Raw genomic sequence first — 22,301 nt, forward strand, 5'->3', positions numbered from 1 at the left:
TTTGAAACAAAGAACTAAATGACTTGCTAGCAGTCAGAGTATGCATTAGGGTTGACTCAATCACACCAAGTTTTAGCTCAATGTCTCAACAAAAAAAAAAAAGGCTGAAAAATAGCAATTTGTGTGTTTGCCAAGATAGCTGTGGTGGCCATTTTGAATAAGGTTGACCAAAAAGACTAATCAGTTGTAAGAGCATCACCATTGCACCCAGTATTCACTGGTTAACTGGTCACCATTAACTTCACGCAGACTCTCTCACTGGTACAGTTTCATCTTTAAATCACTTCTTGGTCTGCTGCCTTCATACATCTCCTCCTACATGTCTCTGTGTGAGTGCAGCTACAGCGTGCACTCTCAGGACATCATTACCTGCAGTGTTCCCTCAGTGAGGACTGAACTTGTCAAAAGGGCCTTCTCCTACGCCGCTCCTGTTTCCTGGAATATCTTACAAAAAGATTTGTAGCTCTCGACCTTGACCTCTCTAAGCGGCTTCAAACATCTGTTAAGTTCATGGCAAAACCCAACGCAGACATGTTCTTGTTTTTAGTACTTTACATTGCTGTATAAAGTAGCTGTTTTAACAAAAATATAATTTATTCCATTTATTTTTCATTTTATATGCTTTTTTTATTGTCCACTGCTGGCATCTGTATTCTTGTTTAAAACATGTCTCTCTTGTAAATGAGTCCTCAAGGCTCAATGTGACTAACCTCTAAAAATAAAGGTTGAATTGAATTGGGGGAAAAAACAATAAAAAAAAACTGATGTTTTGTATTCCATGTTAGTTGTATATTAATATTCTGATTTAGACCTTGTTCTGATTACCAGTGGTTTTTGTGCCATTCCTCATTTACCTTTCTGTCAGTGTTTTTTCCAGTTAGGCTACCACTCTCACCTGTTCTCAATCTGTAATCAGCCCAGGTGTTTAGGGTTAATAATTAGTGTTTCTTTATATGCTTGCTTCTCTCAGCTTATTTACCCATTCAGCATAAGTCTTTTCATATCAATCACAGTGGTCCTTGGTTTTCTCCTCTGTGGTCCCTGAGTTCATTCTTTTTTGTTAGTTGAGATTTTTGGCTGCCTTGTCAACATTTTTCGTTTACTTTGATTATAGAAGTTTTTTTGTTGTTGTTATACCTTTGGTCCAATCCTCCACCAACCTACTGACAATTATGATGTTAAAAGTTGACTGAAAAAAATAAAATGAATATAAGGAGATGTAACAAACCAAGTTTTGCCATGCATTTCTATGATAGGCACCAATATTATATATATATATATATATATATATAAACTGGTAACCAACTTGCTTCCTCCTGTAGATTAATCATAAATATTGGGGGCTGCTGCTGAACTGGGTACAAAAGTGGATCAATGGGGTTAAAATATTACGCTCTGTCTGGAATACAGTGGTGCAAGCTGTGCACATGTAAAAAGATGTAGTTTTCAAAAACTGGCCAATTGAATTTCAGCTTGCTACCCTCAGAATTCAGTAGACTTCAGGGGAAAATTTCAATTTACTCACAGTTTTTATTCTCCAACAGTTACTACCCTAATCAACTTTAGCAAACAGAACAACAACTTTAACTCGGTCAGTTTTACAGATGCCAAGCTGAAACCTGCTGTTGCAGTAGCTGACGTAGTGGCTTACATTTACACTATTAAAACTCTTTTTTTCAATTTCCATGTTTTTCAGCGTCTAACTCATCCCACAAATTGTATGCTATTTTAACAAGTGATTCATAAAATAAAGTAACTGCTCATTCAGGACCTTCCTGGTGTGAACTTCGGACTTTGTGCAATCTTTACTTTTTGAAATGTTTCTTTTGTCGGCCATGTTTTTTTCATTGAAAATGAATGAAGCTCTCTTCACATCCTTCAAACCCTTTGAGCTGTTTACAGCTTGTTACAGCTCATTTCAGCTTTTTTCAGTTTATCACTGTAGCTTCCTTTAGCGCCTTTCTTATCCTTGAAGTTTTATTTTTTATTTATCTGTTCCTTTCAACATCTTTGAGCTAGTTTCAGCTTTTTTGTTCTGTTTTCTTCTTTTTGCTATATTAACCCTTTTCAGCTCATTTATTTTGTAGCTATCCCCCCGACCCTCGTTATTCCTGCAACTTTTTAGCTAATTGCAACAAACTTGTTTGTTCTGGTAGTTTCAATTTTCTTCTTGTTCCAGCCACTTCTACTTAATTTCAGCTTTTTTGGGCTCTATTTTAACCCCTTTTCTGATTAGTTCAGCTTTTTGTTTTGTATGTGTGCTTCTATCAAGTATTTCTAATTCTGTTATTTTATGCTACATTTGGCTTCTTTATGCAAATCTAATGTTCTTGCATTTTCAGTTTCTAGTTTTTAAAAAAAATCTTTTTTTTTTAAAGCTTCTTCTGTCTTTTTTTCAGCTATTGATGTTATTTAAAAACGTTCGAGTTTGTCCAGCAGCTTTCAGGAAAATCAAGCAAACAGCATCCACACTGAGTAGATTTAACTTACAGAGCTGATGATCACCTTCCGTGGTACTGTCCATCCATCTATTTTCTTTAGGCCTACCTGATTATTTTATTTTACCGGGGAAGAATAAAACCCAATAAATTGTTGTTGCCTGATTGCTGAACCAATCAATATGTTTTCTGTCCAACACGACTCAGAACCAAACAGCAGCAGGTTTCCGTGTGAAATTGTGCACCATTTTAATAAATGATCCTCTGAGGGAACAGCTGAACCCCCAGCACCGGGAGCTTTTGGACACTTCTTGTTTTTTGGATCTACCTCTCCTGCTGTGATCCTGATTTACAGCGTTTGTGCATTCAGCTGAAGAGATTAACAAACACTGACTTTATCTGATTTAAAAATGTCTCCTTGCACAAAAAACACATAAATTTTGCAGAAGTATAAAAGTGAGAGCACGCAGGCAGTTTCCTGTCTGTGCGTGATCACCCGGGGTGGCAGGTCGTTACATTTTTAAAATAACTCAAAGCTGTGTCAAAACCACATTTTGGGTTAAATTTGCTGAAGCTTACTGATAAAAATGACAAAAAGCATGAGTCACGGTGAAAATGACCCCTCAGACCTGCAGTTTGTGGCTCTGCAGGGCTTTATCATCACTTTTGCAAAACTCCCACAAATATTCTGTTTTTCTGAAGCCTTCAAGTCAAACAAAGAACAGGAGGATCTGCAGACAGCCTCATTACAAAAGCCTATTTGCAGTAAACCCCAAACAAGCTGCAGGAGACGACAGTCACCTCTGTTTTTTGTCCCCTAAAGAGAAATGGAGAGGGAGACAACTGAATAATATAAAATTCTGTTTCCCATTAACGCTGCTCCTGCTGATGTGGACACAGATTGATAACATTGATTTTTACAGGCCTGTCACCTGACCAGAGACGACTGGTGGAGACCGATCAGGAGGTTTTAGCAGCCAATCAGGGCTTGGCTTTGCAGCATGTCAGTCACCCCTCAACAACCAATGACTTACCCCCCAGCAAGACTGACGACCCCCACAACCCACCCTACCCTTGAGCTGCTCAGTCAAAGGGTTAAATAGAAATCCACAGCCTGTCCTTCAAGCTCCGTACAGGCTATAATAACATATTTCCAATGAGAACGTGTATTTTTAATGATCCAGTTTAATATGAAATGTTTTATTGATTTGTTTGTTTTTGCGACATCCCCACCCAGATATGTTTCTGAATCGATTCTTGTTCCCTACGTTCGAGTTTCCCCCAAAGGAAGATACTGAAACACACAAAGTTCTGCGTCAGGGCTGCTTGATGTGCAGCTGGGTTCAAATACAGCTCTGGTGCTGCCAAATTAGCAAAAATGTAAACGCAAAGAGCTTGAGTGCCCTGAAACGACTTTGTGGCAAATTTGAAAGAAATGCAAAATAAAAACGGGCTGCAAACATCTGCGACTGAGACAAAAATCGTAAACCACCGCAAACGTTTCGGGACATTTTGGAAACCCCTTCACAAACGTTTTGCAAACGAATCACCAGCAGTCACAGCCCTGTGAGATGTGAAGGCTGCTTTGCACGGACATGACGGGGGGAACGCAGAGTGTTTGGTTTTTGATTCGAGGAAAAAATCCTCGTTGACCCGGCCGCATTCAGTGTTTACATGTAACTGCAGCCCAACTCGAGTCTGCTGTAGTTGCCACGCCAGGTTATTAGGTGGCGCTGTGAACTTTGTACATTCACTTAATGTGCATGCACACGGCCTGGGACTGCCGTCTGTAAAGACTTTCCTCTGGGCTGAAAGCCCAGTAACAACAAAACTTAAAACCGGATTCCAGATCTGAGTCGATGGATTTGCTGCCAAGCAGGATCGCTTCGTCTAACAACTCCACACTGGTCGCTGAGCGAACCAGCACCGACTTGGATGATGTCAGGCGTCCTACTCCAGGGGTAATCAGTAGCCATCAAGCAATGCTACAGCAGGTAAATCCACATTCTTGATGAGGTTTGCTTGTGTTGTTTTGGTTACACAACCGTTTGTTGTGGACTGGGGGATGGATGACCTAATCAACTCTACCTTATCAGCAAAGTATCTGGTAAAGTCGTTGCAGATGTCAGCGGAGGCCTCCATGCTGGCAGACCGAGGCACGTTTAAAATGGAATTTATGGTATTAAAAAGAACACATGGATTATGACTGTTTGAAGCAATGATTTGGGAGAAGTATTTGTTCTTTTCAGATTTAACGACGCTCTGATAATCTTTCAAACACGTTTTTAACATAATAAAAGAAACCTGTAATTTGTCCTTTTTTCCACTTGTGTTCAGCTCTCCTGCATAGACGTTTGGCTGCTCGAGTGGTCTCGTTCAACCAGGAGTGTGGTGCACACTTTGGTCGCCTGATTTTTAGCGGGGCCACGAGGTCTAAAATCTTAGAGCAGGTCGCATCATGCCTACTGAGCAGCTCCTGCGTACTAATACAGGCAGAGGTTTCAGGGACTGAAGCAGCATCAGTAATGAATGCAGAGGAAAAAAGAGCAGCGGTTGAAGAGTTAAATATCCGACAACTCTTGGCTGGAGCGGGGGATTTAGACTCATGAATAACAGAGGTTTGGAATGAAATGGGTTTGTGATCTGAAACAATAGCATCCCCAATTTCCAGATTAACCACAGACAATCCGTGAGACAGAACTAAATCAAGTGTATGGCCCTGTTGATGAGATGGGCCAACAACATTTTGCACAAGGTTGAAAGATTGTAACAGATTTAGAAACTCCTGCACCAAAGGCTTGTCAGGACAGCAAACGTGCACATTACAGTCTCCCAGAATCAAGACCCTGTCGTAATTGAGCAGTATTCCAGTCAGAAAGTCAGAAAATTAACTTATGAAGTTTTTGTTGTACATAACTTGAATTACATAATGGAGGGAGTGGTGCTGCAGAGGTTAGAAGATGGGCCTGTGATCGGAAAGTTACAGGTTCAACTCCCGGTACCGTCAACCTCAAAAAATGTGGGTGGAAAAGGTGAAACATCCACACCTGCCTCCACTCTCATTCACCCCACTCTGGGCCCCTGAGCCCCTCCACCTGTTCCCCAAACAGGTCTCTCTTGAAAATGAGTTCTTGTGACTCAATGAGGCTACCTGTATAAATAAAGGGTAAATGAAAATGAAAAAAAAATTCCAGATCGCTTCATTTAGCTCAGATGGCTTCATTATATCTCTCACCACTAAGAGAAGCACAGTTATTATTGTTACTGTTATTATTGAGCACATGTAGTATGTTATAGTCCAGTGCTGCGTGTTGAATATGCAGTGCTTTCAAACTCGATCCAACTGGCATCTCTTCTAGAGTTGCATTCGGGCCCAACAAATCTGATCCGAGCCGGCCGCACCCCGTAGTCATAATTTCCGAACCCCACCCGACTCGACGAATTAACAGTGCAAGTCCGAACCTGAAAAACCCTGACATTTTTAATTAGGCTTTGACTGCATATGTAGTCATTAATGGTCGTCGGAAGCAAACAGCTGAATCAAACGGGCAGAGGATCTGAGCTGAGGGGTGTTTGTCCTTTCATGGCCATCAAAGCCCATTAAATCCCTGCTTCTGCCTGCATTCTGCATTATTCAGACATGGACCCTGCTATGACATGTCTGCTTTGGGATCTCATCTGTTTGGGTTGTCCACTGAGTACAGCAACTGAACGTATATTTGGGCACTGAAGCTTAACTGAACTTTATTTTACCTCTTTCAAGGCTGGTCAGCGCACGGTGAAATGGCCATGTGCGGCTGGTGAATGTATGGCAATCCACGTTGATACAGTCAAAAGCCCAAATCAGACAAATATGCAAATCGAGTCTAAATACCTTAAAAATTCTTTAGTTGTGAGGGAAATACTGTATTTTATGTGAGGAGAAACATCTAACGGTAGATCACATTATTTCTTGTACCCAAATACTGTACCCTGGTTAAGAAAATTACATTTGAATAATTATGTAAAACATGGAAGAGATGCTGTAGTACAACATTTTTAACTTGTGGAGGAAAATAGTTCAATGATCTGTCATTTTTTATCTACACATTTTAAGTAAAACCTTCCTACTGGTTTCAGAAACTTATATGCTAACAATAATCTGATAAATTCTCTTTCTTTGACTTAAATGTTTGGATTTCCTCAGTTTTCAGGCAACAACCCTACTTCTGTTTGCATTCAGTAATATATTGAGAATCATTTGATTTAAAATGGCAAAAAGTCTGGATGTTTAGGCAAAATTATTGCATAGCATTTTACAAGTTTGAGGTTTGCAGAACTGCAAGGTTATGGAAGATGTTTAAAATTTCAAGATTTATAGACAAGAAGCAGAATAACAGATTGGACAAACTGCATTAGAAACTAAATGCACACATAAGGAGTTTATTTTATATTACAAACATTCTCCGTGTTTCCGCACCTCCCTGACCCCTCCTCCGAGCAAAGTGCCAGGTGGGACATAAAAAGTTGGGAGGTCTCAAGCTCGGGACATCAAACGGATGCATCATGGCTGAGTCACTCTCAAGGCACCAGATCACTGCCCGGCATCGTGAAAACAGGGCGGCTGAGCATAAAACATTTGGGAAAGTGAGACATGAGCGGCCATGGAGGAATGTAATCAAAGTGTTTTTTTATGACGTTTAGCAGCAGGGACACGAGACACTGCAGTATTGGACAGCGTTCCACTCTGTTACTGTATCTGTGATGCACGCCTGCTTTGAATCTTAATGTTTTTAAATAAGCGTTCCTTCTAATTCCTGTCTGTATGTGCGTAAGAGAGATGACTGCCTCATGGAACATTCATCACACTTAAATTAACATGCCAGCATTTACTAAGGTTTAACAGTCAACATGCTCAACAATTCCTAAAAAAAAAAAAAAAAAAAATCCAGTAGAAATGGTGATCTGTGTCAAAAGAGGAACGAAACACAAAACAGGATGATGATGGTGCAAACGGAAGCACAAACGGGAGCCGGAAAACACAAATCAGAGCTGGAATCTTTATATACTGAGGAGAAACTGGTGGCTAATGAGGAGCAGGTGTGCTAATTAATAGCACCTTAAATAAATCAAGGTGGACAGCTTCAGTTCCTGTTGCAAGATGTTCTAGGTTGCAGAAGCTGAGTAGGAAAAGGCCTTTTTGCCAAGTTCAGTCTGCACTGAGGGAACGCTGACGGTAATGATGGCCTGAGAGTGCACGTTGTAACTGCACTCATGGCATGTCGTGTGTGGGAGGAGATATAAGAAGGCAGCAGACCAAGGAGGGACTTATAGATGAAAATGAACCAGTGTGAGAGCCTACAGGTAGATAATGATGCCCAACTGACCAATAAGTACAGAGTGCAGTGATGGGTACGGTAATTACAACCAGTTCTGAATCTTGGCATGCCATGATAGACAGTATCCAACATGGGCAAGGAGCTGGCATGGGCTTTCATGTAAATATTGTCACCATAATCAATGACCGGTAGGAAGGTAGCGGTTACAAAGTGTTTTCTGGCATTCAGAGTTAAGCAAGATCAATTTCTGAAAAAGAAACCCAATTTGAATTTCAGTTTATTAAGTTTTCGATTTGTGGTTTAAAAGAGAGACGTGCATCGACCAAAATTCCCCAGTATTTGTAAGAATCTACAAACTCAATAGGAACACCATGCATGGATGAGATGGGAGGAAGAGTTGCTGGCACCAAGTTTCTGTTTGAAAACAACATCCGTTTAGTTTTATCAGCATTTAGCACCAGATTGAGATTAAATAAGTCTGACTGAATAATGTCAAATGCAGACTGTAGAAGCTGGAAAGCCTTGGCAGCTGTTAGCAATAAACAACAGTGTCATCGGCACAGAGATGCAAGGATGTGTCAGGAATGTTTAGACCTACATTATTTATATAAATTGTAAAAAAGTGGGACTTAAAACTGGCACACCATTGGTGACCGTTAGGTAGCTAGACTAAGTACTGTTATGTCGAAAGTTGACAGTTGATGGCAATATTCTACTACAGAGACTTGGAAATGATATTGTGATTACAGGAACAGCTCTAAATTGGTTTAAATCATATTTATCTGATAGATTCCAATTTGTACATGTAAATAATTAATCTTCTTCATACATCAAAGATAGTCATGGAATTCCTCAGGGTTCAGTGCTTGGAGCAGTACTCTTTAACTTTTCTAAAAACTGGTTAATGCATTTGTCACATCTAGACTGGACCATTGCAATGGTTTATTATCTGGGTGTCCAAATACTTTAAAACGTCTTCAGTTGATCCAAAATGCTGCTGCCAGAGTCTTAACTGGAGTTACTGGGAGAGATCATATTTTTCATTCGTTCAACCTTTTATTTATAGAGGTTAGTTCCCACTGAGCTTCAGGGGACTCATTTACAAGGGATACCTGTTACATACAACATACAGATAGATGAGGAAAAGAGAACATGAGGGTGGAGGAAGTTTAAAAAAAATCATGTCTCACACACCATGTCTTAGCTGTGGTACAGTGTAAAAGATGGAAAAAAAAAAGACTTTGCAACATAACAGCGACATACAATGGCATCATACTACATTTATGCATAGGTCAACAAAGACGGTGAGTTGTTCGTGGACACTCCAGAAAGTTCCGATAAGATGGTACAGTGTCTATCAGCGGCACAATTCTGATAAGGCCATAGATGTCCTTGGGAGGTGTGTGTGTGTGTGTGTGGGGGGGGGGGCCCAGGCAGAGCTTCTTAGTTTATGTATCCTCCAGGAGCAATTTGATATAAGTTGGCCTATCCAACAAAATTGTTTTGGGCAGGAAGACTCTACTGACAAGTCTGCCTTCAGATCTGCTGGAACACTCGATGGCGAATCCAAACAGCCAGATCCATGAACATTCTGCCGAAGGCGGGCTTACAACTCCTCTAAGATCTCTTCCTTCCAACCGTCCATAAACACTGCCACAAAGTTCCACCTCTGTTACAAGTCCACTATTGGTTTGCACTAGGGATGCACGATCCACTTTTTTATACTTCTGATACCTAAATCTAAATATCGTCCGATACCGATCCAGTTCCGATATCATCATTGATTTTATATGAGGCTGTAATAATCTCCTCTCTCAAGTACAATTTGTACAAATACAGGTATATGAATGTTTCTGTTCAGTGACACGGTGCCCTGAGTTGACTTCTGTTGTGACTTGGTGCTATATAAATAAACTGAACTAAATTGAATTGCTCTTTTTGACAAGTTTGAAGCTCATTCATTGCTGATTATTTAGGGTTTGGACAAAATGTGGCAGCAATTGTTGCAGGAAAAGAAAACTACAATATACTATGCGTCAATGTACATTCAAAGAAGATACAAAATGAGTTTTAAAAGATCAGCACGTGCACAGATAATTCTTCCAGATGTGCTGGGGATGAAACCTCTTCCCTCCCACACTGGATTCTGTCCACAAAAGTGTCCATTTTGCTAAAACTAGTTTAACATACACAAAGTAGAAGTTTTACTTTGTCTTTACTCTAAGAAAGGCTTTATGTTCTCCATGTTTCCTGTTTCTGGTGTATTTCTGTTGCAGTGTTACAGCCCCACATACAGGCCTGGCATTGTGACTACTCATTATGATTGGTTTTCTGTGTCTCCGTGTGGATGAAAACTTTTCTGGAAACAGAGCTGTTAGCCCATCAGTCTGGTCCGAACTGAAGATGTTCAAACTGCACCCACTTCAAGATGAATGAAGGATCTTTTCAAATGTTGAAGAACTATTTATAATCTTTAGACACCTCCCAGTTGCCCGTGCGTTGTAGAAATTGTCTGTCCGTCGGTGAGAGTGCTGCGTCTCCAGAGCAACATGTACTTTTGTGGCGAAGAGCGGCACTTTCAACTTAACGAGGCCGTGCACCGCCTGATTCATTCACTCTAAAATACACGCTGGGCCCGAGAGCAGCATATCATTAGAAATCACTTGACGAGGAACCCAAACAGAAGAGGGAAGAAGAGGCGCACAAAAAGAAAGAAACGGGAACAAGAGGAGGAGGAGGAGGTGTCAGGAGAAGTGTACGCTCCTGCTCCTTTGTGACCTGTTGAAACGACTCGGTGCTCAGGGTCACCGAGAGCAGAGGAGGGGAGGGAAAGCTGTTCTTTCTCTGCTCATGCTTTTCTTGCCCTTTGAGCCAGTCCACTCCCTTTGAATCTGATTCCCAAAGTGTGTCAGTGCCGATCACTGTTTGTTTCAGATATCATTGACCTCAGTGCGTGTGTGCACGTTTGGAAAGGGAACCCTGCAGGCAGTTTTTTTTTTTCTCATGCACTAACTGTTCAGCATCATGGCCAAACCACACAGCAGAGGCTCTCTGGAAAGCGCAGCTTGTATTTTTCATGATGCACGCCGCTCCAGAGGTCTAGTTATGCCTGGTTTGAAAGTACAGACACTCTCATGTCAAAGACAGACTCTATAAATCACACACAGTCATTAGTGGGAAAAAATATGCCTTAAACTCGAGTCTTTTGAGGGCTTGGCAGTACAACATAAAGCCTTGACAAATAAAAGCAATAAACTATTTATTGTTTCAGGGTTAGATGGTTACATCTCTGCACACAGACAGGAATGGCATTTACGCAAAGAATTGGCTGTAAACGCTTTTTATTTGAAACCCAGGATATAATTAGAAACTTGTGGCTTTGCGAGAAAGGATATGTATGGATGTGTGTGTGTGTGTGTGTGTGTGTGTGTGCGTTTCTCCCACATTCACTTTCTCCTTCTTCTTAGTCAAGTAGCTCCCAAATATTTTGTGTGAGAAATAAAGATCACATGAGGAATTTCACAGTTGACCGTGGCTAAAATACATTAGACTATATGGTCGAGAAATTTGATTCCGACGAGCCGCTCATCATGAAAACAAACTGAATTTAAATAATATTCATAACCTCTGATTTAACAGTTGTATCCTGATTTGTGACTTTTTTTGTTGTGTCAATTGAAAGCAAACACAAAAGTAAAAACAAGTTTTTTTTGTTTTTTTTTAAGTGAAATTGTTTGGAGTTGTTTTAAGCAGTAAGTATCTTACCTGCAGAACTAAACAGTCAGAGCTCCGCCTACACACCCTCTTAGCTTGCTAACAAGCTGTCAATCACAGCATGACAAGACCCTTTTCTTTCTGGTTTAAAATAAAAATAAAAATGGAGTTTACACACACATTCGAGCAAGGTAAGTTACGTGAATCAACAAAAATCAACACCTGATAAATTATCTGAAAATCATATTTTATTTTAGTCAGGAAAATGTACCCAGCGGGGGGGACAGGACGAAAAAAACTGTACCGCAGCCAGCCTCTAGGGGTCACTTTTCTTTGTGGCTTCAACTTCTGGCTTCGTCTTAGATTTGCATTCGAGCCCAAATAAATCCGACCCGGCCCCAGCCCATAGCCATCATTTCCAGACTCGAAAAATTAACTGTAATTACAGGTCCGAACCTGAAAACCCACCCAACTTTACTGCTTTTGTAAGCAAATCAGTTTGACTTGATTTAAAAACGTATTTCAAAGAAAGGAAGATGTAAGAATTCTTGTTTATTATCAAGAGTCAGCAGATTATTATAGTTTATATAGTTGTTAATGGTCGGCGGACGTGCAGCTGAGTAGAAGGGGACAGAAGATGGATGGATGCTGAGAGGGTGTTTGTCTGTTTCATGGCCGTCAAAGCGCATTAAATCCTTGCTTCTGCCTGAATTCTGCTTTATTCGGACATGGACCCTGCTCTGACATGTCTGCGAGGATATTTGGGGATCTCACCTGTTTTCAAACCCATTCAGCAAATTGGGTTGTCGGCTGACGCAGCGGCAGACGCAGCGGCAGACGCAGCGGCTGACGCAGCGGCTGACGCAGCGGCTGACGCAGCGGCTGACGCAGCGGCTGACGCAGCGGCTGAGTTCATTTGGGCTTTGGATGGATTGCTGGCGGTAGTCCATCTGAAGCTTAACTTAACTTTTTTTTTTTTTACTTCATTCAACCGACCGGTCAGCACGCGGTCAAACGGCTGCGGGTGGCTGGTGATCCAAATGTATGGCAAGCCATGTTGCCATAAAATTGGATTGTCAGCCGCGTGTGTCCGCTGATTCAATCAAAAGCCTGACCCGGCCTGCCCATCCAGCACATTATTATGTCCCGGCTCGAAGATGTGCCGGGTTTCGGGCCCTGGTTAGAAATGATGGCGCTACTTTGTCTTGTCTCATCAGCTGTTCTGCACCATATCTCGCTTCGACTCCAGTCAGGTTTACATGGTCTCTGTGGTCTTCTATCTACTGGTAACTTGAGTGTTACCTTGATGTGGGCGGGGTCATCAAAGCGTGGCTGCCTGAAACCTCTGGTATTCTTTCTGAGGCAAGCACAACAGCTGTGGGCAAATAAGTGAAATAAAGTAAATCTAAATCACTAAATCATTCACCATTCTCTGTCACGGTTTCTAAAAATTCCTAGTTCAAGTCGAGGCTACCTTCCTTCTACCAGTAGCAGCCCATAAATCAAGTCCATTTGGTTTAACTTTTTTACCTGTTGATATTTGAACAGCTTTACCATGTAGTGTATATTATGCCGTTGCCAGGATTGGAAACGGTAAGTTTAATTTTTGGGAGGTAGATGGTGTCCATGATAGATGTCTCCCTCTCTGGCCAATCAATGTCCTCCAGTCTACTGACATTTAATCTTAGATTGTTTTGGCTGCTTGGAATCTCAACCCAGTAGGTTCTAAAAACCAAGGTTGAATTTTGTGGGTTGTTGTCAAAAGGAAAGACTCTAAAGCCGCTCCGAGTCGAGCCCATGAAGAAAGTCCTCATAGTAAATCTTGACGATCGCAGCCCAGAATCGTACCTAAAGTGAGTGCACCAAGGTCGCTCCATGTATCCACCCACTGATCAGATGAGACTCGTTTGCCTGCAGCTTTAATCCAAAAACAACTGCAGACATTTGAAAACTGACTGATTATGAAAATGGCGTTAACCTGCCCTTTTGACAACATCTGGTTACGTAAAGTGAGAAATGCTGCTTAGAGAGACCAAAGAGCTCCTGCTTGACTCAGCTGGCAAAGGGGACATTTTAGCAGCTAGAATGCACGTGGTTAGGCTTTCAATATCTGAATTTCTTTGTATTTTTATTGTAATATTTTCTTATATTGTTACATATTTTAATTGATTTGGTATACTTTTTGGGTTTCTGGTGTCATTTATGATATATTAATTGATTAACGTGAAGCACTTTAACATTTGTTTAAAGTGCTATACAAATAAAGTGTTGAAGTCGTCGTCGTCATCAGAAATATTGTTTACAAAGTAATAAACTGTCTCAAGTAAAAGTGATGAGATGTAAAAAATACTCAACGCTTGCTTGAAGTGCTTAGAAAGTTTTGAGTTTGAATTAAAGTGGTTAGGGTCAAAGTTAAGGTCAGGACTGCACACCAAGTCAGGTCATCTGGACAGTCGACGCCTCCTGCAGGCAGGCAGACACAGCCAAAGTGGTTCAAGACATCAACGAAGGGGGACAGGACAGCCCCCAGAAACCATCTCCAGCAAACTGGTTGGTCCTCTAATAGAGTACTGCTTAGTGGCAAAACCATTTACTTGGGACTCCTCAGACTGATGAAGCCCTCCGGATAGAGGGCGAAACGTCTTTCCACCATAAAAGAAACTGTCCAGAAGACCTGACTGAGAATTATTGGATTTTGTACCTGGATGATTGAGCATGAACTTTGGAGTCTTAAGATGATTTCCCCCAAAAATCTAATAAAGTTCAAAGATGATTTGTTATTATCAGCTGTTATCAAATCATGAAAACTGAATATTCTATGGTTTTGGAGTTTTAGCCAACAGGTTTTCTCAAAGCGACTGTTTGCCCGTGGCTTAATTTCTACTCTGAATTCTGCCTGTCATATTAGGAGTGCTGTCAGGGAGTGACAGACACATATTCCCATGAGCCACAGGCTTTAACATTTCTTTTGCTCGTGGTTCTCTGGAATATTCCAAAAGAAAACCCCAAATTCCCGTTGAGCTTCTGAGGAGGAACTTGATGGATGTTGGAATTTCAGGCACTTTCTGCAGATTTCCTTTAGTTTCGTTTGCAGTTTGGTTTGATTCACGTCATTAAACCACCTGATGAGGTTTGAGGCATTAAAACTTCTTCTCTGGTTCCAGGAAAACATGAAGGCTCGGCTCAAAATAAACTCTCCCACAGCGTCTCCGTCGTGTTGCTAAGCTCCTTTATCCTCTTCGTCAGGTGACAAGTCCTGACCTACCAGCAAAACAGACAGGTGCAGAAACAAAAGACAGAGGCTGCACATACCCCGTGGATGTCTAAGGGATCAGGTTGGGTTGAGCTAGAGTGCCACTTCCACATGTGCTTGACAAGATGCTGGATTTGCATTTTGTTTTGTAAAGATATAACTTTTCATTACTGTATGTGTTTGAGCGCCATCCTGTCAGCAACTCCGCAGCTTCGTAACGCCAAGCAGGTGGAATGGAAACCTGTAGTAGCTGCTGACAGAGATATTAGTTTCACTTCTGGTGTCTTTTTTATCTCCCAGAAAACAAACAACACGATGCACAGTCCCCCATGACCCCCTCGGCAGTGAAAGAGGAGCACGAGTTACGCAAAATTAATCCTCCATTTGATGTGAAACGTGACGATCCTCAGGTCTTTTAAGGATTCAGAAGCAAGGGTGAGATTATGTTTTCATTCTCTCTTGTTCCACTGCTGACAGAGCAGCACAGTTTATTTACTTGAGCAGCTTTTTACTGCCACTCCCCCCACACCGCTGCCAACCCTGCCGCCTCACTGAAAGTCTCTGTTAAGTGATAAGCTGAGGGGAGCCATTAATTCCCCCCGGCACACTGTCAGTCTTTTCACTTCACTTTAACAGAGCTCAACATGCCCTTTACAGAGTCACTGATGTGAGGAGTACACCTCCATCTGAACATTTGTTACCATAGAAATCACACAGGTGGAGACTGTTTGGGTATGTTGAACAAATATGAGCTGAACCATCCTGCGACTGCCATCAAAGTCCTGAATGCCAAAAAAAAGAGCTATTAAGTATCAACAAAGTGTTGCATATCTTGTAAGATTTTGTGCACATTTGATGTGTTTCACTCCAATAGGACTAGATGAAACCTTTGGTTGAACATGGCATTAAAGGCTAAAACACACGTTTTCTTTTTTTCTGCGTCCAAAATGCTAAAGGATGCCACCTTCACACCTCAAATTTTTCATCAGGTCGAACTTTTAATATAAGGCTAAAACAACTACAACAAAAGTATTTTTGTGAAAAAGAAACATGAATGACTTTACAGAAAGTTGCCAAAGAAGTTGAAACTGAGTTGTTAAATTACAAGAAGCAGAACACTAGCTAAAAGCCAAAAGAAACAAAACGCTAGCTTAAAGCAAAAAGTAGCAAAACATTGCCTAAAAGCTAGACGTAGAAAAATGCCAGCTAAAAGAACAAAAGGCTAAAGTATCAAATGGATAGCTAAAAGCTAAAGTAACAAAAAGCTATCTGAAATCTTAAGTTGCAAAAGGCTAACTAAAAGCTAACTGTGGCAAAAAAAATAATTCTAAAGGCTACTTAAAAGATAAACATGACAAAATAGCTAAACAATCAAAGGGCTAGCTAGAAGCTATAAGTTGCAACAACTTAGAAAAAAGCTAAAAACCCAAAGCTTGCTAGAAGTTACAAATATAAAAAGGCTAACTTAAAGTAGCAAAATGCTGCAGCTGTGGCTGAGTGGTTAGAGCAGTTGTCCTCCAATGCAACAGTTGGGGGTTTGAATCCACCAGCAGTCACATGCCGAAGTGTCCATGGGCAAGACACTGAACCCCTCATTGCCTCTGATGTGTGTCCCATCGGTGTATGAATGTGATAAAGCTCTGATTAGTCTCTTTAGAATGATTTTGTCACAAACCAGGGTTTAGGATTCAGAATATGCCAGACACAGGAGTGCAAAACAAGAACAGTTTTAATAAACTAGTCTGCTGGTTGCTGGGGTCAGGGTCCAAGGCAGGAGTCCAAACTTCTCAGTCTATATGTGGCGGGTGAAATCCAGAGGCGTGGTCCAATGGTTGTAGCGGGGGTCAAGCACGTAGAAGCAGAGAAACAAGAACAGGGCCGAGTCGTGATCTAAGAGTAGTCAAAGGGAGAGCAAGAGTCGTTACCGTGGTCAGATATGCAGACAAATCCAGAGAGGGGCAAGGCAAGGCGAGGAGTAAAAAAAAAACAGGTGAGGGTTCAAGGCAAGACTAGGCAAAAGACAAAACTATGGACCAAGATACTATGACTGAAGACTTCACTATCAAGGACCATGGGAGGTTTAATAATTCGGCACTGGTGGAGAGGGAGAATGGGGCTTAAATAGAGACATGAACAGGTGAGAGGCATGAAGGTTGATTGCAGTGACTCAGCAGAGTGGGTGTGGTTAAGTGAGCAGGCAGATGTGCAGGTTGACAGGAGATGAGAATAATAAACTTGAACAGAATCTATGACCAGAAGGGCAGAAAACATGGCATGTCATGAAGGGACATGGAAGTGAGCAGATGGAGGGCCAGCGGGGGCCGCTGATCATGACATATTTGTTAAATTAGCTTTGTAGAGATCTAGTAGAGTGCTGTTTGAATGGGTAAATGAGGACACGGATTGTAGTGTAAAGTGCTTTGAGTATCTCGATAAGATAGAAAGGTGCTATATAAGTACAGTCCATTTAAAAACAGCAAAGGTTACCCTTCCTTTTTACTATAACTGTCTTTAACAAGCCTAACCTGCTGCACACCCTTTCCAGCCTGATCTCTCTGTCTTGCCAATCAGTACAAGCCCTTCTTGCCCTCTTTAGTGTCCAGCCTCTCATACAACTCATTATACGCCTTCTGCTTTGCCTTTGCCACCTCCCTCTTTGCTCTACGTTCCATTTCCTTATATTCCTGTCTTCTCTCTTCAGTCCTTTCACTGTCATACAGTATTTCTTCTTGGCTAACCTCTTTCTTTGAATAGCGTCCTGGACGTCATTATTTCACCACCAATTTTCCTTATCATCTATTCTCTGTCCAGATGACACACCAAGTACCTTCCTACTTGTCTCTCTAATTACAGTTGCTTTAGTAGCCCAGTTTTTTGGAAGCTCTTTCTTACCACCCAGAGCCTTTAACAGCTCCTCTCTGAATTTCTCACAACATTCTTCCTTCTTCAGCTTCTACTGTTTTGTCGTCTTCTCTGATTTTACTCCTTTTCTCATCGTCTTTGCAACAACATTCTACAGACAACCATCCGATGCTGTCTGGCCACGCTCTCCCCTGCCACAACCTTACAGTCTCCAATCTCCCTCAGGGTTCCTCTTCTACACAGAATGTAGTCGACCTGCGCACTCCTTCCTCCACTCTTATAGGTCCCTTTATGTTCCGCCCTTTTTTGGAAATGGGTGTTGACTATAGCCATTTCCATTCTCTTGTCAAAATCCACCACCACCTGTCCTTCCTGGTTTTTTTTTTTTCTCGACACCAAACCTACCCATCACTTCCTCATCCCCTCTGTTTCCTTCACCAACATGTCCATTCAGGTCTGCTCTGATCACCACTCTCTCCTCCCTGAGAATACTCTCTATCACTTCATCCAGATCCTTCCAAAATTTATCATTCTCCTCCACATCACATCCAACCCATGGAGCATAACCACTGATGATGTTTAGCATCAGACCTTTTACTGCTACCGTCAGACACATCATCCTATCTGACACCCTTTTCACCTCTACTACATTCTTTGCCAACTCCTCCTTCAGGACCACCCCTACCCCATTTCTCTTTCTATCCACACCATGGTAAAACAGTTTGAACCCTGCTCCAACGCTGTGAGCCTTGCTGCCTTTCCACTTGGTCTCTTGGACACCTAAAACATCTACCTTCCTTCTCTGCATCATGTCAGCCAGCTCTCTACCTTTGCCTGTCAGTGTCCCCACATTTAGAGTTGCAACCCTCAGTCCTACATTTTTATCAGCTATTGTTGTTTTTGTTTTATTTTAAGACTGTATTTTGTATTTCTGTAAAGCGCTTTGTGATTTTTATCTATAAAAATTGCTATATAAATATAGTTTACTTATTTACTTTTGACTTTCCTCTTCTCCCTCTGTCTCCTGACACGTTTTCCTCCTTGTGGTCTTCATCGAACAATAAAATAAAGTTTAATATTTTGTAAAGTATAAAAGTTTTGACAAATCAAATGTCAGAGCACTCATCTGCTCCCACCATTCTGGGTTTTTCTGTGAAAAAACACTTAGATTTGAGAATCAGTCTGTTTACTTTCTACATAAATTATTTGTAGAGAATTTGTATTTTGCGTTTGGCACAATAGTACTGCGGCCACAACGTGCTCATTTAAGAATGACAGGGTGTGAGAGGAAGTACCGTCGTCTTGGAACCTCACGACCACGTCTGCATCATCTGTTAACTCTCACACGTATGTGACAGAGGCCGTCCGCTGTGTCAGAGCAGATGTTGGCCTCCAGCTAACTGGAGGAGGGGGCTCCTCACCATGACCTCATCGGGACACACCTGCCCAATGGCACGTGTTGAATTGTGCAGGTGGTTTGAAGCGTCACACTCGTGCATTTGAGTGTAACGACACCTAAATCTAGAAAAGGTTACAAGATTTTGAACTTGTGATAAAAACAAGCAAGTCTAAAGTCTTCCATGTCGTAAAAGCCAACGTTTTAAAGAAAGATCTTCTGCAATCAGTTAGAGCTTGGAGAATGTGTTAGAGAGGACTCTCAGCTACAACCACATACAATTTTAGCTTTTTTTTAATTTTTATAAAAACTGAAAAAGTTATAGCCATTTTTGTCTTCTTCTTTCCATTTCCTTGACAATTCACATTATGTGATCAATCTATTCTCATCCATCCAAAGTGAAACTGGGTGAGTGGTACGTGCCGCACCACAGGTCTCCACCTGCAAACCAGCACTCATATTTATACTGGGAGGGATAAAGTTAACATCCCAATCCTCTTAGCGAGGACTTTGTCTTTTCGGTGAAACGCTCTCTGATCCCGTCTCTCTCGCAGAACCACATTTCCTCCAGAAAGTGTAGAAGAGTGTTTTAGGAGCCTGGTAAGCAGCACGCCCATGGAGCGGCCCGAGCTGCGTATGTGTGTCAGGACAGGAAGAGGAAACTGATCCTCTTAGCTGCCCGGAGTTGGCCCAAACTCAGGAAAGTGTCACTTGAGTTAGTCGACCTGAAAGGACTGAGCGATAGAGGCTCCTCTTCACCATCTCTTCTTCATGCGTTGTGTGGGGTGTCGTTTGTAAAGTTACACAGTCAAAACTTAACAGCAATATTTTGGTTTATTTAGCCTTTCATAAGGAAAATTATATTTTCACAGTCACATTTCCACAGTGTTATTTATACATTTATAAATGTCATAGTTCCAAACTAAATGTTTAATTTACAAGCTAAATATTTAGTTTACAAACTAAATATTTTAGTTTCTAGCTAAATATTTAACTTGCAAGTTAAATGTTTAGTTAGCAAACTATTTAATTTGGAAATTAAATGTTTAGTTTGAAAAATAAATATTTAGCTTGTACAAGCTAAATATTTAGTTAGCAAATTAAATATTTAATTTGAAAATTGAATGTTTAGCTTGGAAAATAGATAATTAGGTCCAAGCTAAATATTTAGTTAGTAGATAAAATATTTAGTTTAGGAATTAAATGTTTAGTTTAGAAATTAAATATTTAGCTTGGGCAAAAAATATTAAATTTTGAAATTAAATGTTTAATTTACACCTAAATATTTAGTTGACTAACTAAATATTTAACGTGCAAGTTAGGTATTTAGTTTGGAACTATGACATTTTCAAATGTATGAATGATATGATGAAAATATGACTTTGGAAAAAAAAAACTTTTTTTTCTTATGAAAGGCTAAATAAAACAAAATATTGCTGTTGACTTTTGACTGTGTAACTTTACAAACGGCACCCCATAACGTCCAGATTGCTGAGAACAATTCTCTTTAAAGGAATAGTTCTTACTTTTAGGAGCAGCTACTCATGAGTTGGCAGTATTTTACCTGCCGTATCCACCTTATTCCTGGGGACTGTACTGTACAAATCATTATGGGTACAACTTCCTGTCAGACACTGGCAGTAAGCATTGGCTAACCACTGTAGCTGAATATGGACCATGATTTATTAGAAAGTACAAAGTAATTTGCATTCAGTTAAGTGGATTAAACACTGTTTTTGTTTTGTTTATAGTTATTTAACAACCGTTAAGTTTACTAAAACAGCCGTGCTGAGTTCAGGTACCTGCTGTGTTCACGGCTGCACAAACAACCAGACCAAACTAAATCAGTGGCTACAACAAGTGTTTTGAACACGGACCCAAAATAAAGAGTTCCTGTGAAAAGAGCTATAGTTTCCATCTCCTACCTACAGATGAGGAATTAAGAAGAATGTGGCTGAAAAATGTGAACTTGAAGAGACCAGCCAAACTGATGTATGTGAACTCATTTCACTTAGTTGACAAACGGCCGACGGAGGAAAACCTGCATCCTACTTTGTGTCTGGACGACAATAAACCACCGGAGAAGAGACGCCGGATCCTCAGAAGGATTGAAAACAGTGACGAGAACATCAGGCATGATTTCAAGTGTATGGAGGTCACAGCTTCATAGTATTTGTTCATCTTCAGTTTTATGATTTTCTCTGTAATTAACCCAAGCTCAGTGATGGAGGACTTTAAGGCTTTGGCTGGACTCTACTTCTCCAAACAGAAAATGATTTTTCTGCAGTCTGCCGCAGGTAAGACACTGACTGCATGTCCATTAATCCACACACACCTACTTCATGAAACCTGACTCATCCCTTAGAGGCAGTTGATTTTTATGAACAAATAAGTTGAATCTAAATGAGCAGGTTAAACATCTGGCAGAGACTTCACCAGAATCACAGTTTAACACATTCCGTAAAGCTCAAATTCTCTAGTCTCTGATTTAAAAAAAAAAAACAAAAAAACGCTATTAATAGTAAGATGACTCAAGTTTTGCTGTTTCAGCTCCTTAGCTCGACACATTCTTCCTCTTGTCGTTTTTGTTTTGGTGTCTTCAAATATTTCTCTGACAACGTCGAGTAGAGAACAGCAGAGCCAAATGTGTTCATTCCTTGGATTGATTGAAAACAGACCCAACAGGAAGAGTTTATTCCTGTCGAGCAGCCCCCGTTACAAAAATCGATAAGAAGTACCTCATTTCAAAAGCATTTAATAGACATCAATAAAACGTTCACTGCTGCCCTTTATGAAAACAGTGGCGTTTTGTTACAGCGATAAAACCTCAATCATAAACCAGAAAGTTAACTTGGAGAATTTCTGGTCAAATTCATTTTCTTCTTTTAAAATTCACTCTGTTTATTCAAAAACATTATTCTCTTTGAAATTAGCTTCAGCCTTTTGCTCCGTTTATACTTTCTCAGGTTGACTTTTGCTTCTAGCTACTGTCCTGATAGTTTCAGCTTTTATCTACGAGGTAACTCATAATAGGTTTAGCTGGGGTTTTGCTGATATTAGCTTTTGGCTACGAATCGTCTCACTTGAACTTTAGACTACAGTCCTACTTATTTTAGCTATTAGCTACTGGTGTTTGCACTTTGTCTTTGTACTCTTCTGTTTGTCTTAACTGGTGTTCCACTGGTTTTATGTGGTGTTCCACTGGTTATAACTGGTGTTCCACTGGTTTTACCTGGTGTTCCATTGGTTATAATTGGTATTCCACTGGTTATACCTGTGTTCCACTGGTTTTATGGGGTGCTCCACTGACTTTACCTGGT

The sequence above is a fragment of the Nematolebias whitei genome, chromosome 3 (assembly GCF_014905685.2).
Source record: "Nematolebias whitei isolate Nwh7 chromosome 3, NemWhi1, whole genome shotgun sequence".
Classification (NCBI taxonomy): Eukaryota; Metazoa; Chordata; class Actinopteri; order Cyprinodontiformes; family Rivulidae; genus Nematolebias; species Nematolebias whitei.